The sequence below is a fragment of the Schistocerca nitens genome, chromosome 9 (assembly GCF_023898315.1).
Source record: "Schistocerca nitens isolate TAMUIC-IGC-003100 chromosome 9, iqSchNite1.1, whole genome shotgun sequence".
Lineage (NCBI taxonomy): Eukaryota > Metazoa > Arthropoda > Insecta > Orthoptera > Acrididae > Schistocerca > Schistocerca nitens.
The window spans coordinates 401,830,628-401,841,238 of NC_064622.1; the positions used below are offsets into that span (position 1 = coordinate 401,830,628).

General features: G+C 44.4%; 1 non-coding gene across 1 annotated transcript; it reads left to right on the forward strand.

Annotated features, from left to right (window-relative positions):
* Nucleotides 1-7,264: 7,264 nt before the first annotated feature.
* Nucleotides 7,265-7,336, forward strand: Trnae-uuc (transfer RNA glutamic acid (anticodon UUC)). The gene has a single exon. It is a non-coding gene; the product is annotated as a tRNA-Glu (tRNA).
* Nucleotides 7,337-10,611: the final 3,275 nt, after the last annotated feature.

The following is a 10,611-nucleotide window of genomic DNA, read 5'->3' on the forward strand; positions in this document are numbered from 1 at the left end:
TTAAATTATAAGCGCGTTTTCTTACGTTAATAGCTCCACACAGGGGCGACGGCTGTCAACAGTTGACCTGTGTAGATAACACCTGCATGCGCGAATCGCAGCGATGGATCGCAAATCGCTCATAATTCCCAAGTAATCGATGAAGCGCCCATGACTAGCAATACGGCTAGCTGTTACAGGTTTGTCTAGGCCGCAAACCGTCCGAATTTCTGCATAACCGTCCCGCAACAGTAGTTGTAATCTCACATCGGAATAATTAATAAAACAGTTTCGCAAAATTTCTAATGCGTCCCGCATTCCTATAGTAGTTAGATTCCATGTCTACGTGCACTAATCCGATCTACATGTGGACACACTTCAAGGTACGCGTCACTTTTACGAAATATTGAGACGGAGTGCAATAGTTTCGCGCTGGAAGTGCAAGGGAAGAGACAGAGACTTATAGGACTATTTGTGACGTTCAACAAGCGCTAGTAATGGCACCTGTTATGGTTTTAAATTAGTTCAAATGGCTCTGAGCACTATGCGACTTAACTTCTGAGGTCATCAGTCGCCTAGAACTTAGAACTAATTAAACCTAACTAACCTAAGGACATAACACACATCCATGCCCGAGGCAGGATTCGAACCTGCGACCGTAGCGGTCGCTCGGCTCCAGACTGTAGTGCCTAGAACCGCTCGGCCACTCCGGCCGGCTTTAAATTAGTGCGCGCGGCAACAACAACATTAACTTGTATTTGTCTGTTTCGCACATTTCGCTGAATCATTTGTTTTACTTACCAATGCTGTCAACCGAGAAAAAAGTTCCCGTTTTTGAGAAAGTTTTAACATCTTTTGAAGTACGATAAAATATATGCCGTTGCTCACGGCAGCAGACATGGTATACAGGGCTATTACAAATGATTGAAGCGATTTCATAAATTCACTGTAGCCCCATTCATTGACATATGGTCACGACACACTACAGATACGTAGAAAAACTCAAAGTTTTGTTCGGCTGAAGCCACACTTCAGGTTTCTGCCGCCAGAGCGCTCGAGAGCGCAGTGAGACAAAATGGCCGACAGGAGGCGAGAAAGTGTATGTCGTGCTTGAAATGCACTCACATCAGTCAGTCATAACAGTTCAACGACACTTCAGGACGGAGTTCAACAAAGACCCACCAACTACAAACTCCGTTCGGCGATGGTATGCGTAGTTTAAAGCTTCTGGATGCCTCTGTAAGGGGAAATCAACGGGTCGGCCTGCAGTGGGCGAAGAAACGGTTGAACGCGTGCGGGCAAGTTTCACGCGTAGCCCGCGGAAGTCGACGAATAAAGCAAGCAGGGAGCTAAACGTACCACAGCCGACGGTTTGGAAAATCTTACGGAAAAGGCTAAAGTGAGTTTACAATTGCTACAAGCCCTGACACCCGATGACAAAGTCAAACGCTTTGAATTTTCGACGCGGTTGCAACAGCTCATGGAAGAGGATGCGTTCAGTGCGAAATTTGTTTTCAGTGATGAAGCAACATTTTTTCTTAATGGTGAAGTGAACAGACACAGTGTGCGAATCTGGGCGGTAGAGAATCCTCACGCATTCGTGCAGCAAATTCGCAATTCACCAAAAGTTAACGTGTTTTGTGCAATCTCACGGTTTAAAGTTTACAGCCCCTTTTTGTTCTGCGCAAAAAACGTTACAGGACTCGTGTATCTGGACATGCTGGAAAATTGGCTGATGCCACAACTAGAGACCGACAGCGCCGACTTCATCTTTCAACAGGATGGTGCTCCACCGCACTTCCATCATGATGTTCGGCATTTCTTAAACAGGAGATTGGAAAACCGATGGATCGGTCGTGGTGGAGATCATGATCAGCAACTCATGTCATGGCCTCCACGCTCTCCCGACTTAACCCCATGCGACTTCTTTCTGTGGGGTTATGTGAAAGATTCAGTATTTAAACCTCCTCTACCAAGAAACGTGCCAGAACTGCGAGCTCGCATCAACGATGCTTTCGAACTCATTGATGGGGACATGCTGCGCCGAGTGTGGGAGGAACTTGGTTATCGGCTTGATGTCTGCCGAATCACTAAAGGGGCACATACCGAACATTTGTGAATGCCTAAAAAAAACTTTGAGTTTTTGTATGTGTGTGCAAAGCATTGTGAAAATATCTCAAGTTATTGTAGAGCTGTGAAATCGCTCCAATCATTTGTAATAACCCTGTATAAAAGCGTTTAACATCTGAAACCGCCTAATGTACGTCATCACAGTCAATTTACTTCTGTCAACAAAAATACTGCGATGAAGAAACAGAAATAATCATCTTGTGGATATTGCAGTTCCTTTTTCCGTGCCTGCTAAGAAATCCTGGAGGGCAATTCGGCCTTACGCAAGACACCAGTTTACAGTTTTGTTTTCACCCAGACGTAGCACGTGAAATCGCACAAGATCGCTGGCCTCCCTAACGAAACATACAATATGCGTGTGTATCGACAACAGCAAAATATGGGCTGATCAACTGCACTTCTGCTGACCGTACTGTAGCAACCCTTTTTCCATAGTACATTTTCACAAGACAATTTTGTTCAAAATACTGGCTGGAATTTAATGCTGAACGCTATTTCAAGTACAGCATCAGAAATAGGTATTGACATCAGCAATAATGCAAATGCAGATAACTCTTTGTAAATTAAGCAGCCTCTACCAATTATATAGCGAAACTGTTGGCCAAAATTTGTACGAACTTGTCAAAACATGCTGTCCATAAAATCGAGCCCAGTGAGATTGATCAGTGGAGTTATACTGATTGTCAATAACACTCATATCATTGCGCTGATATGAAACTTCCTGGCAGAGTGAAAATCTCATTCTGGAAACATCCCCCAGGCTGTGGCTAAGCCATGTCTCCGCAATATCCTTTCTTTCAGGAGTGCTAGTTCTGCAAGGTTCGCAGGAGAGCTTCTGTAAAGTTTGGAAGGTAGGAGACGAGATACTGGCATTAGTAAAGCTGTGAGTACCGGTCGTGAGTAGTGCTTCAGTCGCTCAGATAGTAGAGCCCTTGCCCGCGAAAGGCAAAGGTCCCGTTCGAGTCTCGGCCGGGCACACAGTTTTAATCTGCCAGGAAGTTGCATATCAGCGCACACTCCGCTGCAGAGTGAAAATCTCATTCTGTCTACTTATGAATGACATACCTTTGAAATTCACTTCTTGGGACAGACATATCTTAGAACTGGAACACTGGAGTTTCTAAAAATGATCAAGTTTGTGGGCACTCTTTTTAGGAGCTGGTAAATTAATATCTTAATGTACCGCTACCCTCTGAACTGCAAATGAAACAACTTAGTCTCTTCGAATTTAATTTTTGACAAGACGCGATAACATTCTGAACATAGCTCAATGTCTTTGTTATTTAGGTATGATTAACATTATAGGCTTGCCCAATTTCAACATTTGTGTGTTGAAAAATTAGATTTACTTCATTTACCTCAAAAAGAATGGATTTCAAAAATGTTAAATATATGTAGTCGATATCATATTGCAACATCTCATTTAGTGTCTTTGCCATAAATTATTATTCTTTGTCTTCCACATCATGAAAACGCACTTTTAGTTCTTCATGGTGTTCTAATATTGTGTTTACTACTACATTATATCCACTTAGCCACTTGGTTGTGGTTGGCTATGCAAAACTGTGAAATGTTTTCTCGTTCTTATTGAGAATTTTAAATAACATCTGGTATTCTAGTTTCCGTAATGGACCGGAAGGTAACTAATTAAAATTCCCCTACCCATGGAATCTATGGTTGCAGTGAACGCTTCACATGGATGTGATGCGGCATTGTCAGTTGAATGACAAATGCACAAAATTAATTGGATTCTAACATTATCTTTTCTGAACAGAAAAAAACTGAATTCCATACCCTAGATAAATTGCTACCACTGCCCGTTCCCACCCCTACCATTTTATTTACATCCAATGACAACTTTTGCAGTACATCTGAAGTGCTTCATACAAAATCGCTGCCGTTGCTTTCTCAACCTCTAGTAAAACAAAAAGTCTACAGCTATTGTCCCTTTGACCTTGCTGTAATATCTCACACAAATACAAAGCTATTTTATGACCCCCACATCGGTGCTCCCGTCAGTAATGAATGAATAGCATTCGATACCAATGACATGCAATAAAGCATCATGTAAATATAGTGCAATAACTTGTTTGGTGAGGGCATATCATTTTCTTCCGTGAATTCTCACAGTGTTTCATTTCGTAATCTTGTTTATTAACACTCCTAGATAAACGGTTTTCCATCGACGAGTCATTGCTACATGAACAACTTCCATTGCTGTTTCTCTTTCCTGGCATCATTAACGACTTGTACAATATTATTTAATGTGTGCTGTTTCTTATGGGGGTACCGACTTTTCATTTTTGTGCCAAAGACATTTCCCGGTTGCTTGCTTCAGCAGATCCGTTTTGTGGGCAAGTAGATATTTCCTACTAACTCTGTAACAGACTTCTTTGAAGCTGTGGGAATCTTACGTACAGTCAGTGAGTCAGCATACGATACAATAATATATATACTATAGCCGAAATTAATGTTTAGTAATATAATCGTCCAGTTTAGCTATAATTATGTAAGGACGCACCGCAATTAGAGAATTAATGAAAAATGTAGGTACCTTATACCTTTCGCCCGGTAATCTGCTTCCCACTCACGGCTGCTTTTCTAAGATTCATTGTTGCGCGGTTTCGGAAGTGCGCTAATCAGAATTCACACTCCATAATTTCTTCTCTACATGACGACCTGCAACTGTTAACTGTTGGGTTAGCTCAATAACAATAGGCAACGACAGCGAGAACTCTGATTGATCGTTATTGCACCATGAAATAATGCAAGAACTGCGCCAGTAAGTACCATTGTTTTGGTAGCACCGTGTCAGGTTTTGTTGCGTCATGAACTAATACAACAGCACCCACGAGAACGGCAGGGAAATTATCTATGTTTAGCCAGTTTCGCTGACAATGATGTCCCAAGAGAGAATGTTTTCATTAGTTTTATTTGCATTCAAGCAAAAGAAAATAGCCATTAAGTTGTCAACTAATTCTATCACCAGCCAAATTTAATCGCCAGTCGCCTGAAAGTTAGAATGGCTATCCTAGAGAAAAAGACAGCCAAGAATTCGAAAAATCGCCACACCTGGTAATTATGCAGATTGGAGGCAATATTTCTGTTCTGATTTCCATCTCGTGTGCGGGACTCGTCACAAACAACAGAACATCAATTGTTGAAGATCTCGCGCGTTTCGCCAGATGACGTTGCAAAAAGTGTTACGTTTCGACGGAGCACTCGCCAATGTTTACTTCGCTTTGCTAAAATGAGGTAACGTGTGCTTTCCTTGCAATATACGCCATTTATTACTTTTAGAAACTTGTAATGCTTTCGATTATTTATGTAACAGTAAGGCGTATTGTACGACTTCTCTCTCTCTCTCTCTCTCACACACACACACACACACACACACACACACACACAAATGATTAGAAAGTGCCGAAATGATCCTCTGTGAAGGGCGCTAAAATTGAATGATTTCTCTTTAATAGGTGTTTTTGAAGAAAATTTTGCTAATCAATTACGTTGTTGTTGTTGTCTTCAGTCGTGAGACTGGTTTGGTGCAGCTCTCCATGCTACCCTATCCTGTGCAAGCTTATTCATCTCCCAGTACTTACTGCATCCTACATCCTTCTGAATGTGCTTAGTGTATTCATCTCTTGGTCTCCCTCTACGATTTTTACCCTCTACGCTTCCCTCCAATACTAAATTGATAATCCCTTAATCCCTCCAATGCTAAATTTGTGATCCCTTGATGCCTCAGAACATGTCCTACCAACCGGTCCCTTCTTTTCAAGTTGTGCCACAAATTTCTCTTCTCCCCAATTCTATTCAATATCTCCTCATTAGTTATGTGATCTACCCATCTTATCTTCAGCGTTCTTCTGTACGTTAGCATGTACGAAAAAGCGACTGGTACTGCACTTCTATGGCATTTGAATACCCTGGTTAATTGTTATCACTGTAACATACTAGCAAATGAAAACCTTCATTGTGTTCACCTAGTCATAGCGCCTAATGAAGACACACTGGACACTTGAAACGAATATAACAATCACTGATGATGACTCACACGCGTAGGCGAAACATTTCCGGTTATAAATAAAAAACATTCAATTGCAAAAGACGCACATTATTTGTTTCTATCTACATGATAAACCTAACCGACGTTAATCGTCCAAAGAGGTCAATTTTTTCCTGCCATTTGTCAAAAACTACATTCTTTTAACATGCGCTTTACATACCATTCTGACATTTAATCGCTTAGATTCCGTCTGATTGACTGCATTAACGTTTTTTGTGGTGCATTCACGGTGCTCTTGTGCACTTCTTTATCGTACTACATAGCCCTTAAAACGTATTCATGAGAACAATCTGTTGGTTTCTGACGGTACAGAAAATCTTTTCCATTATAGTAGCCTATAATTTAAGGGCTCTGATAAATTATAGATCAGCTGTCATATGGTTATAGTTTTAGAAACAATAATTAACGTATCTTCTGCCGAATCAAAAACCAACATTGCTCGTTTGTAAATATTTTGCTGTGTGAGTGTAACATCAAACGGTATCCTCAGGGACGCTGCTTCAGTTTTGCACTACAGCTCTAATAGTTACCCCTGTTTCTAATTACATGATGACGCCTATTTTCTAGGTTTTATTGCGACATGTGAATAATTAAATTCGTGCTACTTGCTAAGTAATATTATCACCAGAGAAAAATACTTAATTTATACAGGTGACGGCTGTGTTAATGAACATGTCTTATCATCACTTGAAAACAACGAAGGTCATTAGATTGACAGACACAGATCTAAGGCCTACGTTTAATGCAGAATGAATTCACACAAACAAGTTGTGAAAGTTTTCGCTTTTAGTTGGGTCCGCTGCGTCAGATTTGAATTTGAGTTTACCTGTTTAATTTATTCTTTACTATAATACTAAGAGATATGTAATAATGTTTTATAAGTAGATTTAACGATAATACTGCAGTTTATGATTTCACCTAATAACTTGAAAGTATTGCTTCAATATTAGGGTCAAGATCGATCTTTCAATTTGTATTTGGTCGTTTTTCGAACAAGTGTGTTTCTTTTACGTCTGCGAAAACACAAAAATTGATTTTAAAATTAGCACATCGTTATAAACGTGTGTGCGATTCGAACAAGTATCCTCCCATGTGGTCTAGTGGCTAGGATAGCTGGCTTTCACCCAGCAGGCCCGGGTTCGATTCCCGGCATGGGAAATTATTTTTACCCTTCCCAGTCACCAGTATTACAGGCCTACGTCACTATAATAAACTATTTTATAATTTTGTTGTAGCTATTACCACTCAGTGCGGCCCTCGCAGCCGAGCAAAGCAGACGTGCAGTGTGTGCTCTCCGCCGTCAGTGCGGGCCCGCGCGCCTTGGTTTACTTTCTTCGGCTGACACTAACGTGACGCCGTAGCACAACAAGACCATGGCAAACCAATACAGAAAATTCACATTTTTACCCGACCAAAGGCGCTCGAAGTAGAACGCTTTTTAAAAGAGGAAGCCAAGATCCCGGCTGCCGACATTGTCGGCATTCACTTTTCGATCGTCAGTAGCACGGTCTATGTAAAACTCATAAACGAAGCTACAAGCGACAAAGTGCTTCGTGAGACGAAACAAGAACTCCGCTTCTGCCACTCAAACGGAAATGTTGGCAACGTCGGCCAGGCCGCAATGGGATTGCGGACTATACGCATATTCGAACTTCCATTTGAACTCCCTGCGGCAGACGTGGTGGCGGCGCTCCGCCCCTACGGCACGGTACACCAACACGTGGCTGAGAAATGGACCCAGTTTAAGACGTATCCAGTGCTCAATGGAGTACGGCAAGTGCGCATTGACCTCCAACGACACTGTCATCCTATCTACAGATAGGAGGGTGCCGGGCCATAGTTATTTATAACGGCCAGCCGAAGATGTGTTCCGGATGCGGCAAGGAAGGTCACCTTCATTCCGAGTGCCTCCAGCGTCGGATCACACAACTCTCACCGATGGACGCTGCACCTCCACCGACGACGACTATTCTTCCCGTGACTTACGCGGTGGCGCTCACGACGTTCTCCACGAAACAGACACAGCCGACCTATTTAGCGGTACTGGAACCACCTTCCATGGACAGAAACCTGGATGATCCACCGGCCTGGCCAGTGGTGGAAAATAGTACTATGGAGCTACCGAACGCGATAGACATTGACGACAGCAAGATAGCAATTGATTCCCTTATTGTACCGACCGAAGCATTTGTCCCGGCGGGGCGTGAGTCAGTGCAGTTTTCTGACAATGAAGGCCACGTACGGAAACAGCGATCGGCGAAAGCGCCGTCGTCGGACCGTGTCGGAACACGGCGGTTCACATTCGGCCGGGGAAGAACAACTGATCACTCAAGAAGCCAACCGAGAGGCTGAGGCCGTTTCCACTGACTCCAACCTTGCAGGGCAGACAGAGAAACATGCAGCGTTCGACTATCAGCCCATTGACATAAACAGTGAGTAGCGAGAAGGTACCAGTGCAGGCAGCGAAGTCGCCCGGTCCTTTACTATCAAACATTCCGAGGCTATGGAACATGAACAGACATCCGCGCCCGCTTCGTGGGCCGAGGATCCCGGTCCGGGGACCAGCTGAGGCGCCGCCGGATCATGCAAGGAGGACCGCTTTCGTCGGGGGGAGGGACATCACTTTCCATGTTCGCTTCTCTCCAACATCAACATGGATAACCTCGACCAACCAACGCGTCGCCAGGCTTACCGCCTAGTGACAATGAATATCAACATGATAAATTCTCCTGTCAAGATCTTTTGAAAGAAAAAATACGAGCCATGGGAGTTGATTTTGTTTTCCTACAAGAAGTGAAAACGACCGCACTCCCCAACTTCTACGGTTACGCCACATATGTGACGCACGGTGTCCCTGCAGACACCGGAGTGGCAATATTAATGCGTGATGGTATTGAATTTACTGACGTCATGTATCTTCCCTCTGCACGAGGAATAGTACTTACGGCGCTCAACACCCGATTCATTAATGTTTACGCTCCATCGGGTACCTTCAGAGGTCACGACCGCGCCAGATTCTACTCCACGGGTGTCGCCCCCTTTTCCTTGGACGGTAGGACAACAGCGTCTTCGCCGGCTATTTTAATTGCGTACTTCACCCCAAGGACCAAATCTCACACTACATGCCCTGTCCGGAACTGGGTGTGATGATCCAAGAACTCCACTTGTGCGACACGTGGGAGAAAATCCACGGTAATCGCTCTGGCCACACTCATCTTACCAGTCATTCAGCCAGCCGACTTGATCGCATATATGTGTCACAAGACCTCACAAAAGGAGTGGTGGCCGCCGAACTATGGCCTCAGGCCTATTCCGATCATAGTGCCTATATCTGCACTATACATCTACGCCCCCAACAAGTCTGGCGCAGCAATCACTTTTGGAAGATTAATATAACTCACCTCCAGGACCTGGATTGGAGTCGGCAAGTTGAAGCAACTTGGACTGACTGTGAACGCAGTCACCCACGATACACCTCGACCCTGGAGTGGTGGCTCCTCTGTGCCAAACCAGCAATCTGCAGGACACTTATGCAGTTTGGCAAGGACGTGACTGCGTGGCATCGACAGACCCTCGATTTTTACCACGCGGCACTCAGGGACCTCGACGCCTCACCTCCTTCCCCGGAGAGACAACAGGACCAAAGCAGAGTCAAGGCTCACATACTATTATTGACGAAGCGCCGACTAGAAGGTGCCGTAGTCCGCTCGCAACGGCACGACCCAACAGCTGCAGAGGAACCCACTATGCACCACGTTGTGGCGGATAAGCGCCGACATCGCCAACACTTAATCACACAACTCAGGACACAAGACGGCCGCTTATGTACGACCCAAGCAACCATAGTAAACGCGGTGGAGGATCATTTTCGTCATCTTTACCAGGAAAGAACCGTCGATGACGAGGCCACTACTGAAGTGTAAACAGCAGGTAACACGTACTACCGACGAGGCTACCGTGAATGCACTAACAGAGGAAGTCTCACTCGAAGAAGTCGAAGACGCCGTGGACAAAGGTGCGGCCAATAAGTCTCCTGGGCCTGATTGATTGCCCATCGAATTCTACCGGACCTTCCGTGACATCATGTTGCCTCGCTGGGTTATAATGTTCCGCGAACTTTTGTCTCCAGACTGTGTTGTGCCGCCAGCGTTTGTAGGACTTCTCATACCGGTACACAAGCCAGGTGGAGGGCGATCGATTAATGACTATCGGCCGCTTACAGTGCTGAACGCCGACTACACGATTTTCTCCAGGCTTATGGCGGGCCATATTAAGACGACTTTGTCGATGATTCTCGCTCCAGAACAGACGTCGCAGGGGGGGAGAAGCCAACATACACACGGCCACCGGTGACTGCAGGGACTTAATAGCGATCGCCTCTGCGTGCCGCCTCCATTGATTTCAACCGCGCCTTTGATAAAGTCCATCGCAAC